The sequence below is a fragment of the Heloderma suspectum genome, chromosome 1 (genome assembly GCF_057233095.1).
Source record: "Heloderma suspectum isolate Gila_16-S chromosome 1, 16-S_ref, whole genome shotgun sequence".
NCBI classification, from domain to species: domain Eukaryota; kingdom Metazoa; phylum Chordata; class Lepidosauria; order Squamata; family Helodermatidae; genus Heloderma; species Heloderma suspectum.
Window position 1 is genome coordinate 199,521,436 of NC_139458.1, and position 10,821 is coordinate 199,532,256.

Here is a 10,821-nt window from a genome sequence, read left to right on the forward strand (position 1 = left end):
CCTCTAGTTGAAGGCATCCACTATTTGAAAAGTTGTCCAATCCCAGTTTAAACATAAAGAAACCCAGGAAAGGAAAGCTTGAAGGGCCCTTGAAGTTACCCATCTTTAGTATTGGAACAGCAGACTGCGAAGGCTTACAGGTCACCTGGTCACAGTCTTCCCCATTATGGTGAGAGGTATTGTATTTCTCATACGTAATACATTGAGTGGCAATATTTCCAGCTGGGAGCAAGACCATTGTTGCAAAAGAAATATAATAACCATCCTGCTGGATCATGCCCAAAAGCCAGCTTTCACTCTGTGGACGATCACATACTTTGCATGCAAAAGGTCCCTGGTTCAATTCCCAACATCTCTATGAAGGGCTGGGGAAGTCTGCCATCCGAAACCTTGGAGAAGCACTGGCAGTGTAGGGTAGGCGTCATAGGCAACGTGGTGCCCTCTAGATGTTCAGATGACAAATCCTATCATCCTTGATCATCGCCCATGCAGGGGGGTTGATGGAAGTTGTAGTCCAAACTATCTGCAGGGACTAAGGCTTGGGAAGTTCTCATAGAATCATAGAATAGTAGGGTTGGAAGGGGCCTACAAGTCCATCGAGTCCAACCCCCTGCTCAATGCAGGAATCCAAGTCAGAGCATCCCTGGAAGGTGGCTGTCCAGCCTCATCTTGAATGCCTCCAGGGTGGGAGAGCCCACTACCTCCCTACCTCTCAAGCAGGTCACGAAGGTCACACCCATCCCCTGTCATACCACCTCTGAAGTTCCAAATAGCTATCATGGCTAATAGCTCTTGATAGACCCACTTCCCATGAATACGTCCATCCCCTTTTAAACCAATCTACATCAGTGGCCATCATGCATCTCGTGGCAGTGAACCCCATCAGTCATGTAAGGAAGAACCTTTTGTCTTGTTTGTTCTGAAACAACAGCCATGCAGCTTCATTGGTCTACTCCCAAGTTTGAGCATCATGCACAGCTGCAGCAAGCAATGGCTAGCACTAGCTCTCCTGGCACACTAGGGCTCTGAGAGGTGGTGTTCCCCCCAGGAGCACTGTGCTGGCTCTCTGAGGCAGCCATACCATTTCTCACCAGTAGGGATGTGCGTTGCTGGGCAATCTGGTTCTTTTTCGTCTTAAGGGACTTTCGCATTCTATTTGGCCTGGCTATTCTGCTCGCGGTGATAGATACCCAGGAGTTCAGGAACTTTTGTGAGCCTGATGTCCTTTGCTTGTTCAATCAGTAGTCCATTGCTTTTTGAGTGAGAGATGATAACCCCTCATTGCTCAGCTATGCAGACACCAGCTGTCTTTGGTTTTACTAATGTACTAGGAGTGTAAGAACTCCACTTACCATTCCGCTGCAGGGTCCACGGGGGGGAGGTGATCCATCCCTCCGCCCAGAATCTTCCCCGGCTGGCTCCGCTCCGTGGCAAGTCTGCAGAACTGCTGGCTGGGCCCGTCCACAGCTGGACTTCCATCTGCCAACGGGCTGGGGATGCCATTTGCGTCCCTGCCCTTTGCCATGATAGGCTATGTAAATATTTACATAGCCAATCACGAAAAGAGCAGGGACACAAATGGCGTCTATTTACATCCCCAGCCCAGCAGCGGACGGTTGCTGGTTGAGGAGGACGGACCCGGACCCGGCCGGTGACAGGTAGGGTCCATCCCGACCGTACTTCGTGGGGTGGCAGGGGGGAGCAGTCTGTTCCACCCCGGACTCCGATTCTTTAGAATCCGGCCTCATTGGAGTCCATGGCGGATTTCTCTGCCATCCCTATAATATACCACCAAATGACAAAATGAAAAGAATTTCTTGCACTTTCGTACTTGGGTGCAAATGACAGCAGCCATTTTATTACTCCACTCCACAGTTCATTAACCCATTCTTCCCCAGCCACAATCCTGATCCCAATTAGTTCTCGCAGGCACGTCCGTTTGATATCAAAGGGAGGAGCTTTCCTAGGTATAAGTGCTGTGTGCAGAAGAGCCTATTTGTATCAAGCCAAAGTTGTCTGTCAAAAATAAAAATACTATCATATTTTTCCATATCACCCTTTCCCCAAGTGTCTCGGGATATCAGAAGGGGGATAGGAAAGCAAAGCTGTTCCAGCTAACTCAAACCACCAGCAGCTATGTGTGTGCATGGGAGGGGGAGATTGACAGCAAGATGGATTCCCCCCCCACACACACACACACACCCTCTTTTGGAAGTGCACAGGAGGCTGGAATATCGTAACCGTGCACCCTTTTATTAACATTGCAATCCTATGTACATCTACACAGAAGTAAGCCTATCGACAACACTGGAACTTAATCCTGGGTAACTATACTATATACTCTGTATAGGATTGCAGCCTAAAGGTGCCCTTGTATGGGATAGGTGAAGGACAAGAAAATTCACACACACACACGTGCGCGCACACACACTGTGATGTCTTCTGGAGAACTACGTGCTGAACCCCAAGCAGGATGGAATCAGATTTCCTCTATCTTACCTTCTTTGGGAGTGTTGGGGGGAGGGTAGATAGAGAGAGGACAGTGTGGTGTAGTGGTTAGAGTGTTGGACTGGGACTTGGGAGATCCGTGTTCTAGTCACCACTCGGCTATGAAGTTGTTGGGGCCAGTCTCTGACTCTCAGCCTAACCTACCTCGCAGGGTTGTTGTGAGGATAAAAATGGAGAGGAGGAGAAGCATGTATGCTGCTTTCCATTTGCAAGAGGAAAAATAGTAGAATATAATAATAACAACTACTACTACTACCTCTACTACATTCATTACTGTAATAATTAAATGGTTTAAGTGACAGACTACATCCACCTGGGATCCAGAACAAACTTGTCCTAAGTGATACTTTAAAAATGGCCTGTGTATATACAGAAGCCCCTCCTCTCTATTTTATCCTCACAACAACAACCCCACCAAATAGGCTAGGTGGAGAGTCCGTGACAGGCCCAATCTCACCCAGTGAGCATTACAGCCGACTGGGCTCTTGAGCCCGGATCTTCCTGAGCAGCAAGACAGCCTCGGTCTCCTCCCTTCAGCCCACCTCCAGAAAGAATAAAATTTGAAAAAGGAAAGTCTTCTGGAATTTCTTGCCCAAAGCCCAGAAAGGGAGAGGATCAGCCTGTGGCAGCAGCCTATCCGTGATTTTTTTGTGGGGGGACCCTTATAAAAGAGGAGTCCATGAGTACAGACAGCCACTGCCCTTCTCAGATCCATGACAGCCAGCGTGCATGGCTCTCCTATAAGCCAGGATCCAGCACTTTGTCTCCTGTACCATCACCTAGGTTGCCTTTTGGGCCTAGGGATGTCGGAGAATTTCTCCACGAATCTCCAGGAGGCCAATGCATTCAGCCCCCCAAAATTGGTGGAGAAACGATCCGCCCCCCCGCCCCCCCCCCCGGGATGGGACTTACCTTCGGCGAATGTCCCTGGTGGCGGCGGCTCCCAGTGGCGGTGCGGTGGCGGCGGCTGCCGGTCTTCCGACCGGCTGCCACCGCCGCCATTTCCAAGTAAAAAAAAACAACAACAAACGTGATAGGATACGTAAAGATTTATGTAGCCTATCACAGCTAGATTTTCAAAAAACACCGTGATAGGCTACATAAATCTTTACGTAGCCTATCACGGCTGACTTTGAAAAAAAAAAAAAAGCGCGTATGCAAATGGCGGCGCCCATGAGCGCCGCCATTTGCGTTCCTTATTTTGGCACGGGTAGTCTACGTAAATCTTTACGTAGACTACGGCGAAAATAAGGGCAAGGCAAATAGCGTTGCCCTTATTTTCGCCATAGTCTACGTAAATCTTTACGTAGACTACCCGTGCCAAAATAAGGAACGCAAATGGCGGTGCCCATGGGCACCGCCATTTGCGTACGCGCGGTTTTTTGTTTTTTTTTCAAAGTCAGCCGTGATAGGCTACGTAAAGATTTACGTAACCTATCACGGCTGACTGCAGGCCAGGGACACAAACGGCGATGGCTATGGCCGCCGCCATTTGCGTCCCGGCAGGAGAAGAACTTTCGCGGCTGGAGAGGCGGGGCGCTCCCCCCCGGCCAGAATTTCGGCGGGGAGGGATGGGGCGCCTCCCCCCTGGCCAGAATTTCGGCTGGGAGGGACGGGGCGCCTCCCCGCCACCCAGAATTTCGGGGGGAGGGACGGAGCGCCTTCCCCCCCACCGCGAAGCAAGCTTCGGGATCAGATAAGTGACTTTCTTCCATCCCTACTTTTGGCCCCAATTCTCACAGACTGACTACTAGTGGTTAGACCCTTGGACTGGGAGTCAGGAGATCCAGGTTCTAGTCCCCACTCAGCCATGGAAGCTCTCAGGGTGACTTTGGGCCAGTCACAGACTCTCAGCTAGGGATGTACGAAAGGCACTTACCTTTTCGAAGGGTGACATTCATGGGGGGGGGAGGCACTCCGTCCCTCCCCCCAAAGTTCTCCCTGGCCAGCTCTGCTCCACGGTGACTCCACAGAGCCGCCGGCCAGGGCTGCCTGCAGCCGGACATCCAGCTGCTGGGCAGCCTGCACACGGACGCAAATGGCGGCCACTGCTGCCGCCGCCATTTGCGTACCTGTATTTTGCTGTGATAGGCTACGTAAATATTAACGTAGCCTATCACAGCAAAAGACAGGGAACGCAAAAGGCGGCTGCCGTAGCCACCACCATTTGTGTTCCTTTTATTTTTTTGCCATGATAGGCTACGTAAATACTTACATAGCCTATCACAGCCTCCGCAGGGACGCGAATGGCGTCTCTGCATTAGCCGTGATAGGCTACATAATTATTTACGTAGCCTATCACGGTTATAATGAAGAAGCGAATGGCGACCGCAGACGCAGATGCCATTCGCAAAGCAGATCGAACAGCAGCAGGTAAGTGCTCCGTTTTGCACGCCTTTTGTGGGGTGGGGGGGCGGGGGGCTTCGTTCCGCCACAGATTTCGGAGGGCCGAATGCACCGGCATTCAGCATCACCAAGATCCATGGTGGAATTCTCTGTCATCCCTACTCTCAGCCCAACCCACTGCACAGCGTTGTTGTTGTGAAGATAAAATGGGGAGGAGGATTGTGTATGGTGCCTTGGGTTCCTTAGAGGAAAAAAGGCAGGATATCAAGATAATAATAAAATTAATAAATCCAGAAGAGGCAGTTATATGACATCTGCTTGCCCCAATGAGTGGATGGCCATGCATTTCTTCACCGGCTCATTGCATCCTCCGATCTCTATGTATACGTTTGAGACTGTGTGTGTTCAAATATTGTAACTGCTGTATTGTACCACCTTAAGCCTTTGGAAGTTGTCCCAGAAGCCTATTTCCAAAACACCAAAGGCAAGAGCAAAAAACTGGCAGGAGAAAACTTCAAGGGGCACAGAAGTATGTTCATTGCCTGTGAGACAGCCAGAGCGGCAAAATGGGTAAAGTGTTGCACTGGGACTCAGGATAAACGGGTTCCGGTCCCCACTCAACCATGAAGCTGCCTGGGTGACTTTGGGCCAGTCACTGGCTCCCAGCCTAACCTCCCTCACAGGGTTGTTGTGAGGATAAAATGGAGAAGAGGAGGTTATATCCCATCAGGTTATATTTCAAGGTGGGATTTTTATTTTATTTTTTTTGCCACAATGTGCATCACTTTACACTTGCTTACATGGAACTAGGGCTGTACGAAACCCCACTCACCTGCGTCAGTGGGGGGGTCCGCCGGGGGGGGGGAAGCAATCCGTTCCTCCGCCCAGAATCCTCCCTGGCCGGCGCTGCTCTGCAGCGACTCCACAGAACTGCCAGCCGGGCCTACCCACAGCTGGACCTCTGTCCACTACCAGGCTGCTGCGGCTGCAAATAGCGTCCTGCATAGGGGACGCCATTTGCGCCCCTGCTCTTTGCCATGTAAATATTTACGTAGCCTATCACGGCTAAAGGAGGGATGCAAATGGCAGTGGTTGGAGACTGCAGTGGTTGGATCCGGACCCGCCGGAGGCAGGTAGGATCCGGTCCGCGGGGACTTCACGAGGTGGCGGGGGGAGCAGTCCATTCCGCCATGGACTCCAGGGGGCCAGATTCTAAAGAATCCCGCCTCACTGGAGTCCATGGTGGAATTCTCCGCCAGTCCTACATGGAACCTCATTTGCCATTTGGATGCCCAGTCTCCCAGTTTGGAGAGATCCTTTTGGAGCTCCTCACAATCCCTTTCTGTTTTAACCACCAATAAGCAAACTTGGCCACTTCACTGCTCACCCCTAATTCATTCCAGATCCTTTATGTACAAGTTGAAAAAGCATTGATCCCAATACGGATCCCTGTGGGACCCCACTATTTACTTCCCTCCATGGGAGAACTCACCATTTATTCCTACTCTTTGTTTCTATTCTTATTTGGCAGTAAATGTGAATTAAAAATTGTTATAAGGCACACATACATGAAAATGCTTCTTGAATTGAAAACCTTCCCAATCACACCAGTCCCATGGGCACTTGAAAATCTGCAGTCTGGGCCATGCTTGTGGATTCAATGGAAATGACTTTGAGTCTATTATTTGACTAGAAGATCCTTATTGAAACTTACTTAGGGGAAGGCTCCATTAAATATAATAGGATTTATTTCTATGTAAACAAATAACACTTTGGACATTGCCCCAGAAGCCTATATCCCAAAAAATAAAAATGGGAAGGCACCAAATGCAAGAGGAGAGAAGGGGTGGGAGAAAACGTCAAGGGGCACAGAACAGAAGCATATTCATTGCTGGAAGAGAGCCAGATTGAGATTGAGGAGACCCACATTCAAATCCATGCAATGCCTGTTCGGCCCTGTGATTCCCCTTCTTTGTAAAACACATATTCCTCTTCTCCTTGGCTTTCCCTAACGGCCTGTTTTTTTGCCCTGGGGCCTCGAAAGCAATGCAATGATTAGGACAAATCAGTAGATACCAGTCTGTTTTGTAAACATGATGGCTCCCTCAACTAAGAATAAAAGCAGTCATTGTCAGGTAGAAAGCTACCTGGGGTCCTTTGTAACATGCTAATTAAGAATGGCAGTTGAAACAGAATGGCAGTCTGGGAATTGGCTCGACCCTACACAGAATGGGTTGGGCTAGATAGCAGGAAACGAAATGGACGTCCGCGGAGCCAAGCCAAGGGAAACCTGATGAGTTGCAGCCCCCAAACGAATTTCTCCAATGGCCCCACTCATCAGTGCTGCTTCTGAGTTCTGACCTCACCACAAATTGCAGGGAGAGAAGAGGAGAATGAGACATTGCGGCCAACAGAAGCAGCACTGGCAACACCACCAGAGGAGTCGTGGCAGTGGCAAGGAAGCCACGCTCAGCCATTGGCAACTGCCTGATGGTGCCACCGGTCATACCCTCTTACACAGAGCTTTGCATATAGTTCCACAAATCAACATGGTACGAAGCTGTTCTAAATTGACTCTGTCAAGCACTAGGCCTCAAACGATAAACAACAGCTTGGCTCCTGTGTTCCTTCCTTCCGGCCAGCAGAAGTAGTCCCTGCATTCCTCTCAGGATGCCCCAGCGGGAGGGAGATTTGGAGTGATTCCCCCTTCCTTCTGCAGCCTCTCCCACGCTGTTCTGGGGGAGTTTCTCAACTCTGCTGCACAGATTTCGGACGGACAGAGGAGACTGCAAGGGGAGGGAGGAACTGGCAAAACATGCCTCCTCCCCCGTTGTACCAGAAGACATGTTCCACTGGATCAGAAGCAGAGAGGGCCCTTCCATCAGTGGCAGGCAGATTCCGGATTCTGGAAGGATGGGCAGTAAATTGAGCGGAAAATTACGATGAACACTAGCCTGGCACCATGAACAATTGCAAGGTGCTTGGCCAAAGAAAGATAATGGCCATCTTACTTTGGCCAAGCACCTTGCAGTTGTTCATGGTGCCAGGCTAGTGTTCGTCGTAACTTTCCGCTCAGTTTATTGAATTTACTGCCCATCCTTCCAGGGATGGGATGGGCAAATCATTGTATTTCCCATCCACGTCACTTTTCTATGTCTTCACCTGGAAGTCCACCCTGCTTCCACATTAAGATGTGATAGATTTTTAAACCAGCTGAAAATGCACATTTAAACAGTCTTTAAGTCTGTAATCTTACAGTCCATGGGAGGGTGACCCAGGGTCCGTAGGATTTTTCAGAACTTCTCCACTGACGGTGAAGAGAGACGTCCACCTTTGCAGAGGAAGGCCTGACCTCACAAACCTCCTCCCTGTGAGGCTGCAGGAAGGTCTGCAGCCAGTGCTTCTCTGACGTTGGAACCCTCTGGAGAGCACAAAAGGGAGGCATTTTGAGGGATGTCCCCCAGTGTACAGGGAGAGAGATTGTGGACCTACAGGACACAAAGCCATCCCATAGCCCTAGGGGTATATGAAACCCCACTTAACTGCATCCGTGGGGGGGGGGTCCGCCGGGGGGCGATCCATTCCTTCCCCCGGAATCCTCGACGGGGGGGAAGTGATCCGTTCCTCCCCCCCAGAATCCTCCCTGGCCAGCTCCACTCCGTGGCGGGGCCGCCCGCTGCAGCCTGACATCTGGCTGCGGCCGGGCTGCAGCCGCAAATGGTGTCCCACGTAGGGGACGCCATTTGCGTCCCTGCTTTGCTGTGATAGGCTACATAAGGATTTTCGTAGCCTATCATGGCAAAAAGGGAGGCATGCAAATGGCGTACTAGCAGATGCCATTTCCATCCTTCCCTTTGGCCATGATAGGCTACGTAAATCTTTATGTAGCCTATCATGGCCAAAGGGAGGCATGCCATTCGCAGCCACAGCCCTAATAGCGGCCAGTAGCGGCCGGATCCAGACCCACTGGAGGTAGGTAGGATCCGGTCCACGCAGACTTCACGGGGGGAGGGGATTGCCCTGTTCCGCCACGGACTCCAGGAGGCCGGATTCCAAAGAATCCAGCTTCATTGGAGTCCGTGGTGGAATTCTCCGCCATCCCTACATAGCCCCTGACATTTCCCTGGAATGGTGGAAGAACTACCCCAGCCCTGGAGCTGGCATAGTTCATTTACTTTCCATTGGAATTAAGGAGAAAAAACGAAACACCAGAGAAAGTTGGAAAGGAAAAACACTGCTCTTCCCTCCGTTCCAGTGCAAACTCTGTAGGGCTTGGGATAAGGCAGTTTCTTAGCCTTTGGATCTGCCTCCTGCCATATGCCAATGGGATTGCTCTGCAAATGTGTATTTTTTAATGCACTTTCTATTTTCTCTCAAAATATTAATTTCTAAATGTATGTAATGTATCAGCAACACAGATCAGATCATATTGGAATTCCCAAAGTCTGAATCCCTCAAACATATCTGTATCCTCCCTCATTCATTAGAATTGTCTTATTTGTGAGTAACTTCTTGTAGAATAAATCACTTCCCCACTACACCTTTTAACTGATCCATGATAGTTTGTACAAGCCTGTTTCAGCTGAATTTATCCCTGGGAAATGAAAATCACAAATATATGGGGAATCAAGCTAGTGTTTGGCCAGGCAATATTGTGCAAACTCTTTTGCGCTGGCAAGTACCCAGACATCTCCCTCATGATTACGTAACTATTACCATAGGAAGTGATGCAGATGATTCAGTATTGGGTGTGGGGTCATGAAATCTGTATCAGTTCATGGATAACCTGCAAAGTAGGGATCCCATCACCATGGAAGCCAGCTGTTTAGGAGCTCAACAGACTCCTGCTGAGCATCCAACTCAGCTTGCATTTGCAGGCCAAGACACAAAACTTTTCCTGAAATCCAGGAACTTTTCCCATTAAAATAAAATAAAATATGTACAGTCAGGGCCAGAAATATTGGAACAAGGATAACTGTTTTGGCAGTTGGCCTCTGTACACCACCATATTGAGGTTGAAAGGAAACACACCCAGATGGGAGCAAAGTCAGGACTGTCAGCTGTAATTCAAGGGATTTGGCAAAAGCAGGGCACTAACCATTCAGGAAGGACAGCCAGTGGCATGCACACACACCCATCATTGGTGGCTCATAAATAATGGAACAAACCAGCATCATTTCAAACTTAAGGATCGCGTTTAATACCTGGATGAAAATCCTTTGCAGTCAATGACTGCCTGAAGTCTGGAACTCATGGACATGGCCAAATGCTGAGTTTCCTCCCTCGAGATGCTTTGCCAGGCCTTTACTGCAGCTGCCTTCAGCTGCTGCTTGTTTGTGGGTCTTTCTGCCTTCAGTCTTGTCTTCAGTAAGTGAAAAGCATGCTCTATTGGGGTGAGATGAGGTGACTGACTTGGCCATGGAAGAACATCCCACTTCTTTGCCTTGAGAAACTCTTGGGTAGCTTTTGCTGTATGTTTGGCGTCATTATCCATCTGCAATATGAAGCGGCGTCCTATCAGTTTGGCAGCATTCGGCTGAATCTGAGCAGAAAGTATAGCCCTACACACTTCAGAATTCATCCTGCTGCTTTTATCAGCAGTCAGGTCATCAATAAACAACAGTGACCCGGTTCCATTGGCAGCCATACATGCCCATGCCATAAAACTGCCTCCACCATGTTTGACAGATGATGTGGTCTGCTTTGGATCATGAACTGTTCCTTTCCTTCACCATACTTTTCTCCTCCCATCATTCTGGTACAAGTTAATCTTGGTTTCATCGATCCAAAGAATCTTATTCCAGAACTGGGTAGGCTTTTGTGGGTGTTTGCTGGCAAAGGCTAATCTGGCTTTTCTGTTCTTGAGCATTACCAGTGGTTTGCACCTTGTTGTGAAGCCTCTGTATTTACATTCATAAAGCCGTCTCTTGACTGCAGATGTTGACAATGACATGCCTACCTCCGCAA